The following is a 23,787-nucleotide window of genomic DNA, read 5'->3' on the forward strand; positions in this document are numbered from 1 at the left end:
TAGGTTTATTTTAGGTTTTGAATCCAACCAGTGGATAAAACAAGTTCACATTTTTTCTTAGCTATAGTTAGTTTTTCTGTTAAGTAGGACCCAGCAGTAGGTTTGTTTATTTTGGTTTTGACTTTGTTCTGACTTTGATTGTTGAATAACGGCCTTTGGTTCCTAGTAGCCTGTTCCAGACCATGTCTCACCTTTAGTTTATCATCTCCCAATTTGTCAGTGCTTACAATAATTGTCAGGCTTTTTAGCATGTCCTCAACACCTCCATCCATTTTAATACTCTTTTTTCCAGTTTATTATCATTGGGTGTTAGAGATTTCTCTATTAGCAACTAGCATTAAAAGGGTGGAAACATTAAGATGATCACTAGCATTAGTCTTGTCACACATGTGCGATTGGGAGGCAGCGAAAGGGCCTGAATAATAGTAGTACCATGGCAGATGAGGGGGTGGTGAGCTGCACTGACTTTCTCTCTCAGTCCTCTGCAGACCATCTATGGGAAATCCCACTAGGTCCTGGCGCCATTGATGACATCACTTTCCGGTACTGGCACTATGGATGACATCACTCCCGGTCCTGTTGACATCACTTCCAGTCCCGGTCACGATGATGTCACTTCTTGACCCAGCCTTTAAAGTCACCATATTCTCACACTCAAATCAGTTCTGTTTTGGACTCAAACCTGTGAACAACTCAACCAAAATTACCCATTTGCAGCCAGGGCATAATATACGGGTGGCTGCCCTAAACCCAAATGCCCTCTGCCATCATCATCTGACAAAATACTGCGACACAGATTTAAACATTACGTAAACTGAGAGTCTCGCGACTACCTGCTGCCAGGAAAATATATTAGCTATGAACAATCTAAACTGAAACACCAACAGCTCAAGTTTAGAGTCAAAAGCCTGTGAGGTGAAAAAGGACAAGAAGACTACACACACAAGATTCTAGAGCTCTCTAGTCGCAGCGCTAACCACTGTGCAGCCAGGTGTTTGCCAAGTAAGTCCAGCAAACAATTAAAAAAATGATTTTCTATATATTCATTCTTTCTGCAGCCATCCGGCCTCCTCAACAATGGGTCAAGATTGAGATGCCACATAGCTTCATCATAATGATTAGCATGATGTCTTGTACTTTGCATATTCCTGAAATTGATCCATTTTTTTTCAAAATTGTTGTGGCAGCCTTTAATGTAGTATATGGTAGCATCCTATTCATACAACTTCACTAGCTTGTGTTGCATAGCCTTGAATTAGATAAGATTAACCCAGAAGTTTTGATTTAATAAAAAATGTTGTAATGTCAAGATTAAGGGGCTGTTGCCTTTAAGTCCCATCGCTAACCTGGAAAGTTCAGACTGCACATGCGTACGCATACCCAGAGGTGAACCTGGAACACTGTTGGGCCAATTGATCCAGTCCATTGTCTGGAAAAAGGCTTGAAGCAGCCGGCACAAAAATCATTTATACATACTACAAAAAACAATATTTTTCTAGGTAGGAATTTACATGGAGCATCTAGTGGAAATTTAGTCAAAATCACTTAAGAAGGTAAAGTTTTTAAACTACTGAGGGAAGCTTATTACTTATTTTGTGCAACATCTGGTGTGCCCCACTGGCCCTAATGAAGAAACAAATATCTCTGCAAGAGCACAGCATCTCTCTCTCTCTCTCTCTCTCTCTCTCCCTCTCACAAACACACATTGCCTCAGTTGATCTTCAGATGGCTTTGGCCTCTTGATGGAAACCAATATCTCTGTAGGAAATTAATATAGATAAGGAGAGAATTCCAAGCAGATCGTCCCCCAACAGGTAAGCAAACTAAGGTCCAAGCTCTATAAAGCAGCAATGGTATCCATTGCCACACTCTACTGTGCTAGTTAAGTGTGCTATTTTGCATATTGTTAAAATTAGGCTTTACTTTACAGTACAAATTACCCAGATAGTCTTATTATCCATCAAAGATTAGTATGTACATTTCTATGGCTGCTTTTATTGGGAATGTGCTGTATACGTGGTAAGATGACTTGGTTCACCTCGTAAAAATCCTCTGTATTTTTTCACCTTCAGCTACTGTGGCCATAGTAGCAGAAGCCAGTTTCCCTAGAGTGAGGCCCTGAGAGAAATCTCTGTGAAACAAATAGTGTAATTGGCAGTTTGGGTCAATCACATACAGTCTAGACAATCTCAGACGCATCAATTAGAAGGGCTGTTTTTTTTATATAGAAAGAGAGAGAGGGAGAGCAGACAAGAGAATCAGAGTAAAAGCTCAGCTGAAACAAGGAATCTTTTACTGATACTTATCTTTGAGACCCCAAATCCAAGTAAGTAAAGATCAAAAAGAAAAAAAAAAGTGAACAGCAGATTTGGAAACACACAAGAAGCACTTTGCAGCATGAGAAAAAAAAGAATAATAGGTGAAATACAATGCTTGCCCAGTTCTACAGTTACAACAGAAAAGCAACAAACACAGACTGTTTCATTCATTTAGGCATGTATTATTAAGTGCTAAGACCTAGAGTTTCATTTAGTTGAAGAAAGTGCACTTTCTCCTCTTTAGGATTTACCAGGTAGCTAAATCAGTATACACCAATGATTTTTTGTTACTGTATATTTGTTTAAAAACAATAAATATCTGTGTTACTTTCTGCTTTTGACTGATTACTTCTATCCATTCATCTTTTTACCCTGCTTACTCTAATATAGTATCATAGAGAACTGTAGCTTATCCAGACATCATTTTGAACAAGACAGGAACACTACTGACATTTTTTTTATCATGAGTCAAACTTGCAATTCCTCAATCTGGGCCAATTTACTAACTTAACATAAATGTCTTTGTAAAACTGGAGTATATCATATTATCCAATGAAAGTACCTGTAGACACATGGAGAACAAGCAAATGTTAGACAAATACTTTCAAGCTGATGTACCTGGGTCCCTAAACCTATGAGGTAGTCAAATTGTGCGGCGGTTGTTGAGTGTATATATATATATGTATACAGTATATATATGTATATATATATATATATATAATGTTTTCTCAGGTTTCATCAATTGAAACTGATCTCAAGTCCCATACTGCTGACACTTGTAAATAATCGATTAATGCCTGTGTGATGAAGCCCTGTTTGGCAATATATGTTACAGTTACATAAAGCTAATCATGGACTTTTTTCCAGTTTAATTTTTCCAACTCTTACAATAAAATTATAAATTTTACTTCCATGAAAATTTTACTCCCAGTTGCCTCACAACCCTGCCCTGGATAAGTGGGTTAGGAAGACGGAAGGGTGGAAATGGTTATAGTAATATTTTTTTGTTATCTAACATATCAATGTTTATCCAGTAGTATATTGAAAAGACCATACTTTCCCCCTTAGTTATGATACAATAATTGAAGACATGCATCCCTATTAAAATAAAATTCAAATGTTACCATCTTGCATAAAATGAAAATTCACATTGATGCAGCCATTGCTCTTTTTTAGTCAATTTGTAGGTTTACACAAAATTCACTAAATGAAGGTTTACACTTGAACATTTTTTAACAAAAAGAGTTATTTTTTTAGAATTAAATAAAAACCAGGACAGGCACAGAAAAGATTTCTGAGTATATCAGCAAAAATGTCATCAACACTAGAAGACAGGATTAATTTATTGATGGTATTGCCATTTCCTCACCAGTTGCATCATGGCTGTAATGCCTTACGAGGGAAAAGAAACAAAAAACATTTTTTAAATAGAAAGTGGCAGAAGAAATGTAAGTCATAAAATAAGCAAATTCGAATCTTTCCTGTCTGTAATTGCAGCCAAATCATAAAACAAAGACATAGCTAAAATACCATTGCACAAATTCTGAAACCAAGAACACTACAACAATACAGACACTCTCCGAGTTTTTTAGGTTTCTATCCAATCTTGGATAATCAGAAAGTGTGACTCCTGGTGCCGCATGTATAAAGCTTTATGTAGAACTAGCAAAATACCCGCGCTTCGCAGCGGAGAAGTAGTGTGTTAAAGAGGTTATGTAAACATATATATACATAAACATACTGTATATACATAAATATATACATATACACATCCACATATATATACATATATCAACATATATATACACATACATATATATATATATATATATATATATATATATATATATACACACACACACATGCAGACACATATACATATATATACATATACATATTTGTATATCTACATATATATAAACATATATACATATATATACATATTTGTATATCTACATACATACACATATATATATATATATATATATATATATATATACAGTGGTGTGAAAAACTATTTGCCCCCTTCCTGATTTCTTATTCTTTTGCATGTTTGTCACACAAAATGTTTCTGATCATCAAACACATTTAACCATTAGTCAAATATAACACAAGTAAACACAAAATGCAGTTTTTAAATGATGGTTTTTATTATTTAGGGAGAAAAAAAATCCAAACCTACATGGCCCTGTGTGAAAAAGTAATTGCCCCCTTGTTAAAAAATAACCTAACTGTGGTGTATCACACCTGAGTTCAATTTCCGTAGCCACCCCCAGGCCTGATTACTGCCACACCTGTTTCAATCAAGAAATCACTTAAATAGGAGCTGCCTGACACAAAGAAGTAGACCAAAAGCACCTCAAAAGCTAGACATCATGCCAAGATCCAAAGAAATTCAGGAACAAATGAGAACAGAAGTAATTGAGATCTATCAGTCTGGTAAAGGTTATAAAGCCATTTCTAAAGCTTTGGGACTCCAGCGAACCACAGTGAGAGCCATTATCCACAAATGGCAAAAACATGGAACAGTGGTGAACCTTCCCAGGAGTGGCCGGCCGACCAAAATTACCCCAAGAGCGCAGAGACAACTCATCCGAGAGGTCACAAAAGACCCCAGGGCAACGTCTAAAGAACTGCAGGCCTCACTTGCCTCAATTAAGGTCAGTGTTCACGACTCCACCATAAGAAAGAGACTGGGCAAAAACAGCCTGCATGGCAGATTTCCAAGATGCAAACCACTGTTAAGCAAAAAGAACATTAGGGCTCGTCTCAATTTTGCTAAGAAACATCTCAATGATTGCCAAGACTTTTGGGAAAATACCTTGTGGACTGATGAGTCAAAAGTTGAACTTTTTGGAAGGCAAATGTCCCGTTACATCTGGCGTAAAAGGAACACAGCATTTCAGAAAAAGAACATCATACCAACAGTAAAATATGGTGGTGGTAGTGTGATGGTCTGGGGTTGTTTTGCTGCTTCAGGACCTGGAAGGCTTGCTGTGATAGATGGAACCATGAATTCTACTGTCTACCAAAAAATCCTGAAGGAGAATGTCCGGCCATCTGTTCGTCAACTCAAGCTGAAGCGATCTTGGGTGCTGCAACAGGACAATGACCCAAAACACACCAGCAAATCCACCTCTGAATGGCTGAAGAAAAACAAAATGAAGACTTTGGAGTGGCCTAGTCAAAGTCCTGACCTGAATCCAATTGAGATGTTATGGCATGACCTTAAAAAGGCGGTTCATGCTAGAAAACCCTCAAATAAAGCTGAATTACAACAATTTTTCAAAGATGAGTGGGCCAAAATTCCTCCAGAGCGCTGTAAAAGACTCATTGCAAGTTATCGCAAATGCTTGATTGCAGTTATTGCTGCTAAGGGTGGCCCAACCAGTTATTAGGTTCAGGGGGCAATTACTTTTTCACACAGGGCCATGTAGGTTTGGATTTTTTTTTCTCCCTAAATAATAAAAACCACCATTTACAAACTGCATTTTGTGTTTACTTGTGTTATATTTGACTAATGGTTAAATGTGTTTGATGATCAGAAACATTTTGTGTGACAAACATGCAAAAGAATAAGAAATCAGGAAGGGGGCAAATAGTTTTTCACACCACTGTATATATATATATATATAGCTGATTAGCCAGTGGATTCGCTCAGTGAGTGCAAGAGAAAAAAATAAAATGTATGTATAAAATAAGTAAAATTGCCAAATTTATTTTTCCACAAATAAAGAGCACTTACAATAACATAGAAATCAATATAAACAACATTAACATCATTATCATTTGAGAATATAAAGTAATATATAAGAAGCACATTGCATATAAATATAAATTATTAAACATTAAAATGTTCTTCTATAAAACAGTACCGTGGCTATTAGTTTGTCTGTCCAGGATTTTAAATGAGCTGTAGCTCGCAAACTGTTTCACCTATTGACTTGAAATTTGGTACACAGATACTACGTCACGTGTACTATTCGCTTTCCCACACATATGAACACATATACATATATATATATATATATATATATATATATATATACAGACACATACACATATATACATATACATACATAGTGCGTTGCAACACGGGCTGTGATTGTTACATGGGAGGGAGACGACAAATCACAGCTTCCCGCTTTGTAATCGGGCTTGTGATTGCTGCTTTGACGGATGTCCAGATCCCACAGTATTTCCCCTTAGGAGAGGCGTTAGGCAAGTGTAATTGAATAGCGGTGGTGCAAGTTATTACTCTTTTTATCTTTATTTTATTTTATCGTAGAATCAACTTACAGCTGCGCGCACCAGTGTGTGCGTGGCGGATGCGTACGGCTGACGTTTTCATTGTCTACCACCTTCGCTAATCATTGTTGAGGCAGATTGAAGACTTAAGTGCCAGCTTAACTGAAAAATTAAAGAAAACGTACTAAGTTTTAAAAGAAATCATTTTTAATGGGAAAAGATGCCGACGAAAGAAGAGAAGCAGCGGGACGCTAGGGTGAAGAGCTGCTCATTAAGCAGCAAGCGCATCAACCTCTGAGCAAACGAATGGTAAACGTACAGAGAAAGAGGATAAATACTATGAATGGTCATGTCAAGTGTATTCACTCCACGTTATCGTGGAGTGCGCTGTTACTGGTATTTTGATAAAAGAATCTGAATAACATAAGAATCGTATAAATTATTAAACAGTAAAACATTAACATTTAAGAAGTAAAGATACATTGAGTACTACTGTAGTGCTTTCGGGTATAGTACATTTTTTGTTTGCCCATTACATGCATAAATGTATACATTTTTTGGTGTACCTACCCAAGAACACGCGACATGACCCGGCAGTTAAAAATTTATCGCTCCAGCAATTTTAACTCTGTTACAAAGTCATCTAATATGGTATTGCAAAGGGCAGCGGGAGCGTTTCTATAAACTCAATTTAAACTTACTGTTTACACCGTGCTTTGAAGATGCATAGTATGCGACATGTGTTTCGCCGTAATTGTGTGCTCATCAGTTGTACAGAGTTACTGCACTCCCTTACGGGAATCGATCCTCGGACGTAGAGGCGAAGCCCCTAACGTTGTGCCACGGCGTGAGGTTCGTTCATTTGACAGCATGTAGATCGGGGTAATTACATTGCAGGCATTCGTAGTCTGATTCACAATCTGATTGTATGGGTGGTTACCTACCAGGTAACGCTTGTGGTTGGTGAGCAAGTCGACTAACTTCTGCCACGGTGCCCTCTTTCAGTTGCGAGAAGCAGATCATACAATGGTTGAAATAGTTTAATATATATAGCAAAATCACCGCGCTTCGCAGGGGCGAATATGGTATTGCAAACGGCAGCGTTTCTATAAACTTAAAGTTACGGTTTATACCGTGCCTTGTTTCATATTCTTTTCCTACCTTATCAATTGTGTAATGTGTTTTTTGAACAGGTTTGATTAATGCAAGTGATCACTCCTGCTGCGTTCAGTCACTTCACGTGAGCCACTCTCTTGTGTGATGTTGCGATGTCCACGGGTTTATTTAATGTTAGCTAAGACCCGGCAGTTAAAAGTTTCTCGCTACAGCAATTTTAACTCTGTTACAAAGTGATGCAAACTGTCGTTTATACCTCGTGTCTTCTCATTAAACTTTTATCTCGCGAATATGTTATTGCAATCCGCAGCGGGAGCGTTTCTATAAACTTAATTTAAACTTACGTTTTACACCGTGCTTTGTTTCCCTTATGAACATGCTTGTATGCTTAACTCGCTCCGTTCTCAATTGTTTAATTAATTTTTTGCTCTTCGCTGTTTGCGGCTGTTCCTCCATTTCCCCCTACTTCGTTCTTTTATCTCGCGAATATGTTATTGCAATCCTTAACGGGAGCGTTTCAATAAACTGATTGAAAATAGTTTTGCATTTACCTTTTTAGTAAAAGGCGAGCTTTTAAGCCTGAGAAATCACCCCGTAAATGCACACGTTTAATTGGACATGTGTTAATATGTATGGTTACACAGTATTAAAAGACAGTGAACAACGTCAGTTACCTTTCTTCCCGCGTTTGATAAAAGGTGAGCTTTTAAGCCTGAGAAATCACCCCGTAAATGCACACGTTTAATTGCACATGTGTTAATATGTATGCTTACACAGTATTAAAAGACAGTCAAAAATTAACGTCATTTACCTTCGTTCCCGCGTGTGACTCGTGCTGTAAATGTCTTCCTTGTTTTTAGTTCACGTGATTACGTAGGAGGCGTGATGACGCGGTACGTGACTCCGCCTCCTCCATTACAGTGTATGGACAAAAAATATGTTCCAGTTATGACCATTACGCTTTGAATTTCGAAATGAAACCTGCCTAACTTTTGTAAGTAAGCTGTAAGGAATGAGCCTGCCAAATTTCAGCCTTCCACCTACATGGGAAGTTGGAGAATTAGTGATGAGTGAGTCAGTGAGTCAGTCAGTCAGTCAGTGAGGGCTTTGCCTTTTATTATTATAGATTAACACTAAAACATGCATATGGACAAAACAAGTGTATAAATCTGCATAAGCAAAGTTGTGCACAGTTTCCCATTATAATTCCCAATCAAAGTGAATTTTAATGCACATGTACGAGCCTATAGCCCCACCCTGACTCCTCCCAGAATTATGCCTATTTGAATATGCAAATCAATTTAAATAGACCCTTCTGTTCAGTGTTTTACTGTAAAAAAGAAAATTTTCAGCAAATGCAAAATGGAGGTCCTGCTCAGTGAAGAGGATTCAAGGTAAAATGTATCATTTGGTGGCTTAAATAATGATAAAAGCAACAAAAGGAAATTGATGGAGTGGCACAGCATGGCGAAGGCACTCAGAAGTTAAAGTTCAGAATGTCGCACAGTGGCCGAAACAGAAAAGAAGTGTACATTAAGTGTAAATAATTTGCATGTTTAATAAGACAGACAAGCAGGCAACAGATGAGGTATTACTGTTTATTCTCTTTCAGATAATGTTACAAAAGGTGACCCCCATGCTGGGGATTAGAATCCACAAATGTTGATGGTGCTGTTATGGTGAGTACATCTTCAGGCACTGGCTACAAACATATCCATGCCTGGCAAACTTGTTGCCGTATGCTGACGGACGCTGTTCTGGAGTCACGAAATGCAATAGTGGATGCTATAAAAGATGTAAAGAAAGGAATTAAGGAATATAAATGCTGTACTAGGTGATATTAACCTGAAATTTAATGAATTGGTTAAAAAAATAAATGCTGCATCTCATTACCTGTTTTTACATTCTGCTAATTACATTCAAACGAAGTTGTAACACTGTCCGATTTGGCTGATCATTTGGTGGGTCAGGTTCATCATAGCATATCTCTTTAGGTATAGACAAGCCAGGATTGTGTGCCACATTATGCAGCACGCCACATGCTTGCACAATGCGACACACTTTCAGTGGACTATAGATCAGCACATCAATAGCATAGAAATAATTTCTATTTACAAAACAAATTCATTCTGTGACGGCAGCTTTATAGCAATGTGCATGCAGTTGACCTCCCTGATTACATTGGGAAAACCAGACATTGCTTCGAATTGTACTGTGATGTTTGCTTGTTCAACCATAGGGTAAGGAAATCTTATATGTCTGGATGATAAGCCGATAATAGCATCACATATGGCTAGCATGGCGTGAATCAGTGATGTCTGAGAAACACCCAATTGGTCAGCCAGTTCACTTTGAAAAGCTCCTGTAGCTAAAAAGCCGAGAGTGGACAGAAGTTGCAAAGGAACAGGTTGAGCACATAGTTCTTGGAAATCTAAATCAACTTAGAAGCCAGTCATCATCATGGGAAAGGAAATCAGTACAATCTCTAAATTTGCACTCCTGTAATTCTTCCACTTGCAATGTCTTCTAACAATACTAAAGCAGCCATGGTAGTTGGAAGTCTGACCATTCTGTGCACCATTATATTGTTACAGAGTAATTACAATCAAATGCCTTAAATTTGTAAACAGTATGCAATTAATATCAGTGCATTTGATAAAGCCCACATCATGGATGCAAATCTGAAAGAGAAAGGGAAACCACACAGAAACATTAACATTGCTTTGATGCTGGGTGCCACTCATTTACGAAGCCCAGCAAAAACGTGCGTATGCATGGATTGAGGCTGCCTTGAAAATGCGCCTAGCTGTACTTCCAAATTTAATTTTTATGCATCTCAATGTGAGCATGGAAACAAGCATACACAACGTTTTTGTGTGTACGCACCATTTATACATGAGGCCCCTGATCTTATAGCTCTTTATTCAGTAACATCACAGTTCATGGCCTTTTGGCTGTACTGCATAGTAATGTGTGTAGCAACCGTTCATAAGGCAAGTCTAAAATGGCAGCACCCACAAGAAACACAGTGGTGTTATAATAAGACGTTAAATCATTTCAGCAATTTTAACAGTTGCATTTAGCATAAAATTAATCTTAAATATAACTTCTCATTCTAAACCACCCAAAAAGACACAAAGCACATCAAATAAATTAATACATTTCAAAACAAACAGAATCATAACAATCATAACAAAAATCACACACACTCTATAAAACCTTACCTCACAGAACTATTAAACTGAAAAATTACAGGAAATATGGGCACTTTACTTTACATGGCAGTATTTTGAAATTTCAAGCAGTAAAATATAAAGCCAATGCCTTATTTGACAAATTTGACAATATTGCAGATATATGATCACTTAAGAAATGATGCCTAAATCTGTCGCAAATCTTCTGATGAGGAACCTCTATGAATGATCTGTGAAGTGGAGCTTTTTTGCAAGCATAGTGTTGTTCTTAGCAATATTCATACATTCAATTTAGTGTTAGGGTCACATCACCAGAATGGGCAGTCTTCCTTTTGTCTTTTCTTCTTTAATGACCTAATTGTATTTGTATTTCAGGGACATCTGGTTTCTCTTCTTGGCATGTCGGATGTGTAGGTGGTGAGATTCAAATCACTGTTGAGTGAGACAAGGCCCCATAGAAAATAAATATTATTATACATTGCCGTTCAAAGCATATAGTATGGTCATGATGATCCTTGTGTTAAAATCAAGAATGTGGAATAAATCAGTTGGTGGTGTTATGATTAGTGTATTTTATGAATTCTTTCTTCTGTCTTTTATTGAATGTCTTTTGGACCTTTATGCATCTCACCTGTGTTTTTTGTTTCATTTTGGCATTGTTTCTTTCTATTACTATTTCTAGAAGACATACATTTTTTACCATCTTCATCACTGGATTCTTGTTAGTGCCAGTGTTTTTAAATAGCCAAATCAAGTCAAGATGTTACATTTTACACCGTATGTAACTCAGGGCTCAAAAATCTAAAATTCAAGCCTCAATTTTAAAAACAGGACTGAAAAAATACTAAGCGCATCTCACTAACATAAAGCAAGCCTGGCTCCCAAAACTCAAGAAGCAGTTTTTGTGGCCTGCACAAACAAAATGGGATTAAGTTTATATTTCTCAAAAAGCAAACAGAAAATGCAAAACCCATGGCTCAATTAACACAAAGGAGTTTATTAACAAAAAGACTTCATAAACAATACAAGAGTAAAAGTATCAAAAGGTTACTTACAAGAGACAAATCTAAGTGGAACAAAATCAACTTTGTATCCCAAAATGCAAACACAAGAAATTACAGAGAAAGCTGAAAAACCTTCAAAAATGAGGAAGTCTAAAACAAGAGTAGAAAACATAAAGCCTCATCACTAGCGCTAAGGCATCTCAAAGATTAAATCATCTGTAGGTGGTCGTCACATGCAGTGTCACCCACACCTTTGGGCTCAATATATACAGAATAAGAAAAACATTTAATAAATTAAATATACATAACAATAACACAATAATTAAATACCCAAAACACAATAAAAAATTACGGGAACTGGCAAAATGTATACATGGAAAAATAGCCCACAACAATTATCAGAAAGCAGCAAAATGAAAAAATGCATTAAATAAAACAAAGACCAGGGATAGACCCATAGTTGAACCATAACAATTTAAAATAAAACTAATAAAAGACAACTTTATTAATTTCGCATTATATAAACTATAATTCCATTTGAGAAATATCACTTCAAATCATGCTGCTGTGTTCCAAGATATTTCTTTTGTTATGGCTGGGATTTTCAGTACTCTTTTCACATGGAATGAACAAACTACACTTATTTCAGCTATACTTACCTTCATGACACATGGCAGTGAAGGTAAAAATCAACTGAAATGACAAACAGTTATATATAAGGAGAATTGTCTTCAAAAAAATTTGAGCGCAAGGTGCAGATCTGGTTTGCATTTTATGAAAAAAACTAGCAAAATACCCGCGCTTCGCAGCAGAGAAGTAGAGATTAAAGAGGTTATGAAAAAGAAAAGGAAACATTTTAAAAATAACATAACATGATTGTCAATGTAATTGTGTTGTCATTGTTATGAGTTTTGCTGTCATATATATATATATATATATATATATATATATATATATATATATATATATATACATATATATATATACATACACAGACATACATAAACATATATATACATATATATATACATATATACATATATATATACATATCTACATATACACATATATATATATATATATATATATATATATATATACAGATACACATACACATATATATTCCCATCGGGATTAATAAAGTATCTATCTATCTATCTATCTATACATATATATATATATACACATATCAACATATAATACACATACATATACACACATACACATATATATACATATATATATATATATATACACATATCAACATATAATACACATACATATACACACATACACATATATATATATACACACATACATACATACATATATATATATATATATATATATATATATATATATACACACACACACACAGACACTTAATTTATGCCTGTATGCGTCAGTCGCTTCATATTCTTTTCGTACCTTATCAGTTGTGTAATGTGTTTTTTGAACAGGTTTGATTCATCGAAGTGATCACTCGTGCTGTGTTCAGTCATTTCACGGGAGCCTCTCTCTTGTGTGATGTTGCGATGTCCACGGCTTTATTTAATGTTAGCTAATACCCGGCACTTAAAAGTTTCTCGCTACAGCAATTTTAACTGTGTTTCAAAGTGATCCAAAGTCTCATTTATACCTCGTGTCTTCTCATTAAACTTGTATCTCGTGAATATGGTATTGCAAACGGCAGGGGGAGCGTTTCTATAAACTTAATTTAAACTTACGGTTTACATATGCGTCACTCGCTCGCTTCTTATTGTTTCACTGCCTTCTCAATTGTGTAATGAATGTTTTCTTCAGCGTTCTTTGTGGCTGTTCCTTGTTTTCAGTTCACGTGATTATGTAGGAGACGTGATGACACGATACGCGACTCCGCCTCCCACAGCCATCGAGCTGCACTCCATTACAGTATATGGACAAAAAAGAGGTTCCAGTTATGACCATTACGTGTACAATTTCAAAATGAAACCTGCCTAACTTTTGTAAGTAAGCTGTAAGGAATGAGCCTGCCAAATTTCAGCCTTCCACCTACACGGGAAGTTGGACAATTAGTGATGAGTGAGTGAGTGAGTGAGTCAGTGAGGGCTTTGCCTTTTATTAGTATAGATGAATTTTAGTGAATCACGAGCAACATTAGATTGCCCCTGCATAATGTCTGTGATGCCTTTTAATGCGTTTCTCAAACCTTTCTTAAGTAACCACTTTCTAAAGTAGTAATCCTGTCGCCTACAAAAAAGCATCATAAGTCGATTGAAAATGCAGTCAATTGGTAATAATATCATTATGTGTTTTTGTTTTTAGTCCTTCAGTTGAACGAAATAAACGTGTAAAATGTAGTTTATAGTAATGGTGCTTAGTGTGGTTATTTCTCAAATACATATTATATTTTATTTTATTGTATTATATTACATACTAGCAAAATACCCGCGTTTCGCAGCGGAGAAGTAGTGTGTTAAAGAGGTTATGAAAAAGTAAAGGAAACATTTAAAAAATAATGTAACATGATTGTCAATGTAATTGTGTTGTCATTGTTATGAGTGTTGCTGTCATATATATATATACATATACACATATACACACACATATACACACATATACAGATATATTATATATACATATACACATATATTTTTTATATATATATTTTTTATATATATATATATATATATATATATATATATATATATATATATATATATATATATATATACACATACATACATACATACATACATACATATACACACATAGATGCACTTACAATAACATAGAAATCAATATAAACAACATTAACATCATTATCATATGAGAATATGAAGTAATATATAAGAAGCACATTTCATATAAATATAAATTATTAAACAGTAAAATCTTCTATAATTTGCTACCGTGGCTTTTCGTTGGTCTGTCCAGGATTTTAAATGACATGTAGCTTGCAAACCGTTTCACGTATTGACTTGAAATCTGGTACACATATAATACGTCACGTCTGCTATCCGCTTTATGGGTGATGAATGTATTACTCTTTTTATGTTTATTTTATTTTAGAATCAACTCCTATCTGCGCACACCAGGGCGGCCGTGGGCAGATGCGTATGGTGTATTCACTCCATGTTATCGTGCATTGCGCTGTCACTGGTATTTTGATAAAAGAATTTGAACAATATATAAGAAGCGTATAAATTATTAAACAGTAAAACATTAACATTTAAGAAGTAAAGTTACATTGAGTACTACTGCAGTGCCTTCGGGTATACCTCATTTTTTCTTTGCCCATTACATGCTTAAATGTATACATTTTTTGGTGTACCTACCCGAGAACACGCGACATATAACCGACCGTGGGAGAAGCATGGATTTTAAACACGCGTTGAGTTCATCTGCTGGTCTCCCTCGTGGAATAACTGGTAATGTTTGACTAAAATCTACAGCGAGTAAAACGACATTACCTCCTTTTTTTTTTTACGATCTCTGAGATCTTGCTTTTTTCGGTTCAAGGCTTCATAAGCTCTTTTATGTTCCATGGTGTACTTAATAAGTACTAATTATCCCAAACCATCATCTTTGAATGTTGCAAGACTTTCGCCTTGTATGTAGATCGGGGTAATTACATTCATTGCATTCCTAGTCTGAATCACAATCTGATTGTATGGGTGGTTACCTGGCACTGTAGGGTTGCCACCCGTCCTTTAAAATACGGAATCGTGCCGCGTTTGAGAATGAAATTGCGCGTCCCGTTTTGAGTCAATACTGGACGGGATTTGTCCCGTATTTTTTTTATCATTTTTTTTTTAAAGCAGCGTCTCATGCAAATCATCCCACACGCATTTTATGAAGATGCCTCCTTTCCTAGTTTTGATTGGGTAATACTTGATGTCATCGTTAGTTTGATTGGTGTTTTTAACTGTCCAGTGAGGAGGGCGTGTCTTTTAAGTACAGTCTGCAAAGTGTTGGCACTGAGATGTGGCGTCAGCGCCATAGTTGAAGCCCCTAACGTTGCGGTCAGCAAGTCGGCTAACATCCGCCATGTGCCGTCTTTCAGTTGCGAGAAGCAGATCATAGAATGGTTGAAACTGTTGCCCCTAACGTTGCGCCACGGCGTGTGGTTCGTTTATACCTCGTGTCTTCTCATTAAACTTTTATCTCGCGAATATGTTATTGCAATCCGCAGCGGGAGCGTTTCTATAAACTTAATTTAAAGTTACGTTTTACACCGTGCTTTGTTTCCCTTATGAACATGCTTGTATGCTTAACTCGCTCCGTTCTCAATTGTTTAATTAATTTTTTGCTCTTCGCTGTTTGCAGCTGTTCCTCCATTTCCCCCTACTTCGTTCTTTTATCTCGCGAATATGTTATTGCAATCCTTAACGGGAGCGTTTCAATAAACTGATTGAAAATAGTTTTGCATTTACCTTTTTAGTAAAAGGCGAGCTTTTAAGCCTGAGAAATCACCCTGTAAATGCACACGTTTAATTGGACATGTGTTAATATGTATGGTTACACAGTATTAAAAGACAGTGAACAACGTCACTTACCTTTGTTCCCGCGTTTGATAAAAGGTGAGCTTTTAAGCCTGAGAAATCACCCCGTAAATGCACACGTTTAATTGCACATGTGTTAATATGTATGCTTACACAGTATTAAAAGACAGTCAAAAATTAACGTCATTTACCTTCGTTCCCGCGTGTGACTCGTGCTGTAAATGTCTTCCTTGTTTTTAGTTCATGTGATTACGTAGGAGGCATGATGACGCGATACGTGACTCCGCCTCCTCCATTACAGTGTATGGACAAAAAATATGTTCCAGTTATGACCATTACCCTTTGAATTTCGAAATGAAACCTGCCTAACTTTTGTAAGTAAGCTATAAGGAATGAGCCTGCCAAATTTCAGCCTTCCACCTACACGGGAAGTTGGAGAATTAGTGATGAGTGAGTCAGTCAGTTAGTCAGTCAGTCAGTGAGGGCTTTGCCTTTTATTATTATAGATAATGAAGCCATTCACATGAAGACAGAGGAAGCTCATTTTCCATATAGCTGTGTGTGCACCTTGCTTTCCACCATGCTGCGGGTTTGCTGATGTGCTGTGTTGTATTGTTCTTCGGTGACTCTCTATGAGCTAGTTATGGATTTCAACAGGCATGCGCAAAGTGAATACCCACTATCACGTAGTAGCCATCCACCACTAAACTCCTTATTTCTTGCCTGTTGATAAACTGTTGAATTGGCTCATTGAAGATGCTGTGGGTACACCAATGGCACCTTGACACAATATTCATAAAAAGACTTTAGCGATTGCAAAATCACTACTAGGTTAAATGGAGAGAACCTTTATGGCAGGTGTAACAAGGCTCCAAGTGGCATATGAATGGGTACCAGCTACAGCCCACTGCTTTAATTTAAACAATGTGTAAGGGTTGGGTTTGAGAGCTGGTGATTAAAGACTCAAAAGGATATTCTTCAGCGTCAACTTTCTTTATTGCAGCAATATTTTCTCAGTCCATATGTATCAACCCCTCGTTCCCATCTTTCCATTTTTTCTTCCTTCTCCACCTGACTAATTGCAACGTAACAAAGGTCTCTGTGAATGTAAAGCTACTTGCAACCTTAAAACACTGATTCTTCATAACTTTTAAAGAACAAAGAAAACCTAACTTATGAATTTACTTATGTTAACAGTATAAATTATTCAAATGAATGTAATCATTTATCTATAAAATGTCATACTATAATTGATGTAAAGCATTTCATCATGAAAATAAAATCCTGATATAAATTTTAATATTCAAAAAGTTCAGAGAGCTGTCATAATGTGAGTGCAACATAATATGTTTGGTGTCTGTGGCCTGTGGAAATGGTCCACGCACAAGGAAACCCATTTAAGGAACACTTCACGATTAAGCACTGGGTGTTGGAACATATCGTTATTTTAGTTACGATGAAGTTTGAGAAATACTCATAAATTAACGATCAATCTTAAAATTGATTTTACAACGCACCTAGTTTTATGATGCTTTCAGGAAACACAGCCCTGATGAACAAGGATTCAAAACAGTCTGCTAAGCTATGGTTAACCTATTAATTTTCTGAACCCACACTTTCTTTTATAGATAAGTGGTGTCAGAGTTCATCCCAGCATCACAGCATCACAAGACAATACCATCCCAATGCAAGTTCATCACAAGCCAATCGGTGTACAGCATACTGTATAGGGCCGAAAACTTTAAACTAAAAGTCTGTTAAGTTAATCTACTAATTTTCTTTCCTATACAGACACATGGCAATAGAGTTCATCCCAGCATCACAAGACAATACCATATAAGCACATCACAATTCATCAATGTACAGTATGTACTGTAGGGCCGAAAAGTTTAAACTAGACTGTCTTCTTGTGCCTGAAGAATTTACAGTCACTGCGTAAAACTGGTAGGATCTAATAGCAAACTGCAACTTGTGTAATTAAACTCTGAGGTATAAGGATCCTATTACCTTTCACCCATTGCCAAATCGTACAGCACCTTTATTTTCTCTCTTTAAAATCATCTTTTTTTCTTTAAATATTATCTACATTAATATTTTATCGTATTTGGAAAATTTGAATGTGAACAACATGGCAAAAGACAGTATAGGACTAAAACACTACACCATATGACATCATTATGGCCATGCCACCTCCATGACACTGTTGATGCGTCATTAATAAATCAGCCTTTAGTGTAATTTTATTTCACGTGCCAGAGAAATTTCAGAAGTAAAATAAATGAATGAAATAAAAATTCTCAAAAAGGAATACATGAATCCCTGGGTGAATGCAGCTTATAGGTGAACTTAAGCCATCACTAGCTTTATTAAGAGGTGATGTTGTTAGTTTCTCTGATCCCACCAATTTGGCATTTCATTCTACTTACTATTTTTACAGAAATTACCTCTTTGTTTTTTTATATATTGTTCTTTGAAATCTTTTGAACACACTTCTGTCCTGTTTTATTGTAGTGCTGTGGCTTAATTTGTACTCATCTATAGGTGTTGGACAGGGAAGGAACCAACATCTAGCCATTGAGATTCAGGTGAGTGAAGTAATCCCATAAAGCCTTTATGCATTAGCTACTTTTATAATGCTGTAGTGTTAAGGCCTGATAAGTCTTCTAGTATTATATGTTGTTTCCTTCATTTTGTTTTCCAGTCTCTATTAATCAACCACTTGATTTCTTTGTTTAGTTACACAGTTTTAATAGGTATCATGACCGTGGAAGCAAAAACTGAGTGAAGACATACTGGAAATTCGTCTATTTCATTATTATTAACCCTTTAACCGCCAACTCCCTAAATATTCCCCACGCCAGGCGAAATCTGAACAATTTTCGTTTTTTTACTTTTTTACATTTTTTACATTTATTCAAGCAGTATTGACCACTAAATGTTGTGCAAGTTGCCAGTGTATACACGAAATCTATAAATGTAACCTGAATTCTCAGCTAAGCAAAACATCTTGATACCAAACCATGCCCTTTTCAATGGTAGATACTGTCGAAACTGTAAGCGGCCCTTCCACGACAATAAACTTTCATCAACTGCAACTGACGGTCCTGGCATGTAGGGCAACTGAAATGCTTCAAATAAATGATCAATCAAAGGACATAGCTTGAACAAGTGGTCGCGGTTTGGATCTTTCTTATCTGGCTCGTTTCTGTTGTCATTCAAATGAAAGAATTTCAGCAGCAAAGAGAATCGGTTACGTGTCATGACAGCTGCAAAAATAGGTGTTGCATACATAGGATCTGTAGACCAGTACATCTCAATATCTGGTTTTCTGATTATTCCCATCAACATCAAAATCCCAATGAATTTTTTCATTTCGTTTTCATCAGTGTCAAACCAAGCACGAACACGGGAATGTGGAGGTAAATTGGGATTTTTCTCAATAAACTGTGCTGCATACAGATTTGTCTGATGAACAAAATGTCTGATCAAATCAGGTGACACAAACAGCTCATAAAACTGCTCAGCAGTGTAATTGTTTACATCAACAATAAAGCCACACGTTCCCTCAAACGAATGCAGAAAAGGTAGTTCACCACGGGCAGCAGCCCAGCTGAGATGCTGGGGATACACCCACTCAGCGCCGTCATCCGATGCCTCTTCATTCACAGTATCATGCAGCGCACGTTGCTGCTCATCACTGTCACTAAAATCTTCTTCAGAACTGCTACAATCATGATCAGAACTGTCCAAAATCGCCTGCAAAGCCTCACTTGAAGTCAGTTTACGTTTCGCCATATTCACAGCTGTTACATGCGAATCACGTCACATGACCGGCCAAAACAACCACAGACTTGTCGAAATACAACGTAGTAATAATACCCACGCCAAACCGTCAGTTATACTACTTGCCAGGCATTCATATAACCACAGGCAAATGTGCCGGATAATTCCGGCAGTATGGCGTTAGCAATAAAACAACGATGCCAGATATATCCGGCAGAGGGCGGCTAAGGGGTTAAACAATATTAGCCAACCCGCGGCGTACCATACCAAAGATGGAACTCTGGAGAGAGCAACATATAATTGTCCGGGAGTGAAGACTGGTTTTGGCAGATACAGGCATATCTTTTTGAAAGTGTGTCCCTGTGCCTTATTAATTGTCATCGCAAATGCCAATCAAATAGGAAATTGTCTTCGGGTAAAAGTAAAAGGCAAATTTGAATCTGACGGGGTCAGGCATATCTGGGGAATAAGGACAGTTTGTGAGGTTACAGATGTGATAGTTTTACACTCCAATACATTGCGGTGAATGGCGCTAACAGACAGTATAGTGCCATTACAAAGACCTTTTGCAGGCAGGAGGTTTCTGAGAAGCATGATGACGGATCCATTTTTAATTTTGAGTTTATGTGGAGGCATGCCAGTAGGAGTAAGACTATTAAGAAATTCCTCGGGGAATGAAAGTTGATCTGCACGATCATCTGTGACGATGCAGTCCACGCTCGTGAAAGTCACCTCATTGTTAGGGATAAGTTTTAGCACTTGTTCATTAAGGAATAGCGAGTCCTCGTTGGTGACGCTTAATATAGCTCGCGTGCTGAGTTGTTCCAGAGTGACAGTTGAGAAGTCGATGTCGCCATACAGTTGTTGAACGGGATCAGAAATTAAAGGAAAACAATGTGAAGGCAATGTCACAGGTGTTCCGTTTATCCCGTCCCCAACTTCAAGGAGCCATTGTGCGAAATGTTGTTCTTCAGGAAGAGCTCTAATATTTGTTGTCAGTGTAAGAACATGCATGTGACGCCACAAAGGGTGCTTGTTAATGCAACTGGTGACAGTAAGGGCACGGGAGCCACGCATAATGACGGGGAGAATTTGTCGGAAATCTCCACCCAATAGTATTGTTTTGCCTCCAAGAGGCTGTGTGTCACCAGTGAGGTCACGTAATAACCTGTCAACTGCCTGGAATGCGTATGCGTGTGTCATTGGCGCCTCGTCCCATATAATAACTTTGGATTGTAGAAGATGTTGAGCTTGTGGTGATGAAGGTTTGATGTTGCATGTGGAAGTAGTATTGAGCTTCAACGGTATTTTAAAAACAGAATGGGCAGTTCGTCCACCCGGTAATAATGTTGCAGCTATTCCTGTAGATGCTACGGTTGTAGGAATGTCTCCCCAGCTAACTGGGTGGTCGGTGAGTTTTTGCATCTGGGCACATGAGCAGGCAGTGTGAATGCCTAGAGAGCGAAGGTAGACGTGGGCCGGGAAAAAAGGAGTGTTGGTGGGCGGGGAAACGTCTTCCGTGTTCCTGCAGGACCATCTAAGAAGCCGCATGTTTGTCGCGGATGCGAATTGCTGTATGTAGCGTGTAAAACAGTTTGCTATGGTGCACGCGGTCGTGCCTCGTAAGCCGAAAAGTCAACGTGGCTCAGAGGTGCATGTGTACTGTAGCCCAGCCGAACATAAATTATGTCGTTTTTTTCAGAGTTGTCGCATCCGAGTTGGTGGGCGTGGCTCTGCGAGTTGTCGTCGTATCCAATGGTCTTGGGCGTCTTACTTGTCGGCTGGTTAGTGAATCCATGCCCCTTCCGGCGTGCTTTCCATGGGTGGCTACTTGTCTTCCGGCTTAGTGAATTATATATATATAGATTGTACCATATTAAGAACCCAGCCACGGGGGATGCACAAACCAGTGTGTTTCTTCGTGCCGGTCCTAAGCCCGGATAAATGGGGAGGGCTACGTCAGGAAGGGCATCCGGTGTAAAATTTTGCCAAATCAATATGTAGACAGATGATCCACTGTGGCAACCCCTAACAGGAGCAGCCAAAAGAAGAAGAAGAAGATTGTGCCATATTAAGTTTGATGTAAATACAAATGGGCAACATTGTATGTACCTTTCATAAATAAAACAAGTTATATCAATTGTGCTCTGCCTCTATTCCAATTTTTTTACTTGCTGTAAAGCTGGAATGCAGATACTGCTTTATTTCTATTTGTGCAGCAGTATGGGGAACACAGCTGGCATTCAGAAGGAAAAATACAGTTCCTTTTTCATGTTCTATTTCAAAGAAACCTCAGGAGGCTTAATTAGAAGTAAAACGCACTGTGTTGATAAACTGCATAACCTGTTGCAGTCTTTATGACACATTGTAAGTGCTATGCACCATTAATTTCTTTTAATTTGTAGACTGTATGCTAACAAAGTGCTTTGTGCTAAGATAATACTACACTGCTCTAGGCTTGCACGGATGAACATTTTTATTTGCAACTGAACTTCTCTGAGTCTAAATAGTAACAAAAGGTAACCTAATTTATTAAATAACACACACAAACTATACTTTCTTGGTAAAGAATAAAATAAAACCAACATTCAGTGACTGATTGTGAAAAAGGTAATTGCACATTGAGTTCTACCATATGATTTAACATGGAAATTGAATTCATTCCCACTACATGAACTTAGGGGATCAAAGCCTGGTATGGTCAGGAGAAAAGCATGTCAGAGTGCACACTCACTCACACTGGGCCAGTCCTACTATATCTTGTCCAAATGAGCCACTCATTAGATGAAAAAGTATTCCAAATAATACATACTGCATTTTTGCAGAGAAACGTATCATTATAGTACCATAAAATGGTTATAAAGATATTTCCAAACCACATTAACAAAATCACTCCTCAGTAACAAATATAATTTACAAAATGAGAAAATTTAGGATCATTGCCAGTCTACACAGGAGTTGCTTTCTACTAAATTCTCAGCAGGATCTGCCAGTATAATACAGTAAACATCAAGAAGCTAAAGGTGTCTATGGAAACTACTGCTCTTCAAAATAATTATTCATAGCTTTCCTTTGCAAAACAACAGCCGAATGAATCACAAAACTTCTGATGCAGTGTTTGGACAAATGAGTCAAATCTGAAATTGGTAGGCCATAAATCAAAATATCATCTTGGGGAAAAATAAGCTGTAACTTTTGACAAGGAAAAACTCAAACCAGCCATGAAGAATTGTTGTCGCAGGACCTGAAAGTCTTGCTAATGTTGAATCTAAGATATATAAGAGTGTTATGAAAGTAAGTGTGAGACCTTTGGTCTAGAAGCTGAAGTTAAGCCAATGAAAGAGAAGGACAAGGATCAAAAAGAAAGCAACAAATGTACAGTATTTTAGAATGTCTAAAATGGATGATGGTCAAAATCTTTGAACGTCCAAAACCCTTAGAGATGCCATGACTGTGTACCTATTCTTGAGATCCTTTTCCCACCCTCAGACGGGATGAATATATTATGCCCTATGAATCAGCGGCCACTGTTGCAAGTGACCAACATTACTAGCCACAACAACAAGCACAGAGTGTACTAACAGAAGCAAATATAAGAATGGGATTAAAGTTATTATTATAATTCCAGACAAAATACACA

Source organism: Erpetoichthys calabaricus, chromosome 9, assembly GCF_900747795.2.
Source record: "Erpetoichthys calabaricus chromosome 9, fErpCal1.3, whole genome shotgun sequence".
In the NCBI taxonomy this organism is placed as follows: domain Eukaryota; kingdom Metazoa; phylum Chordata; class Cladistia; order Polypteriformes; family Polypteridae; genus Erpetoichthys; species Erpetoichthys calabaricus.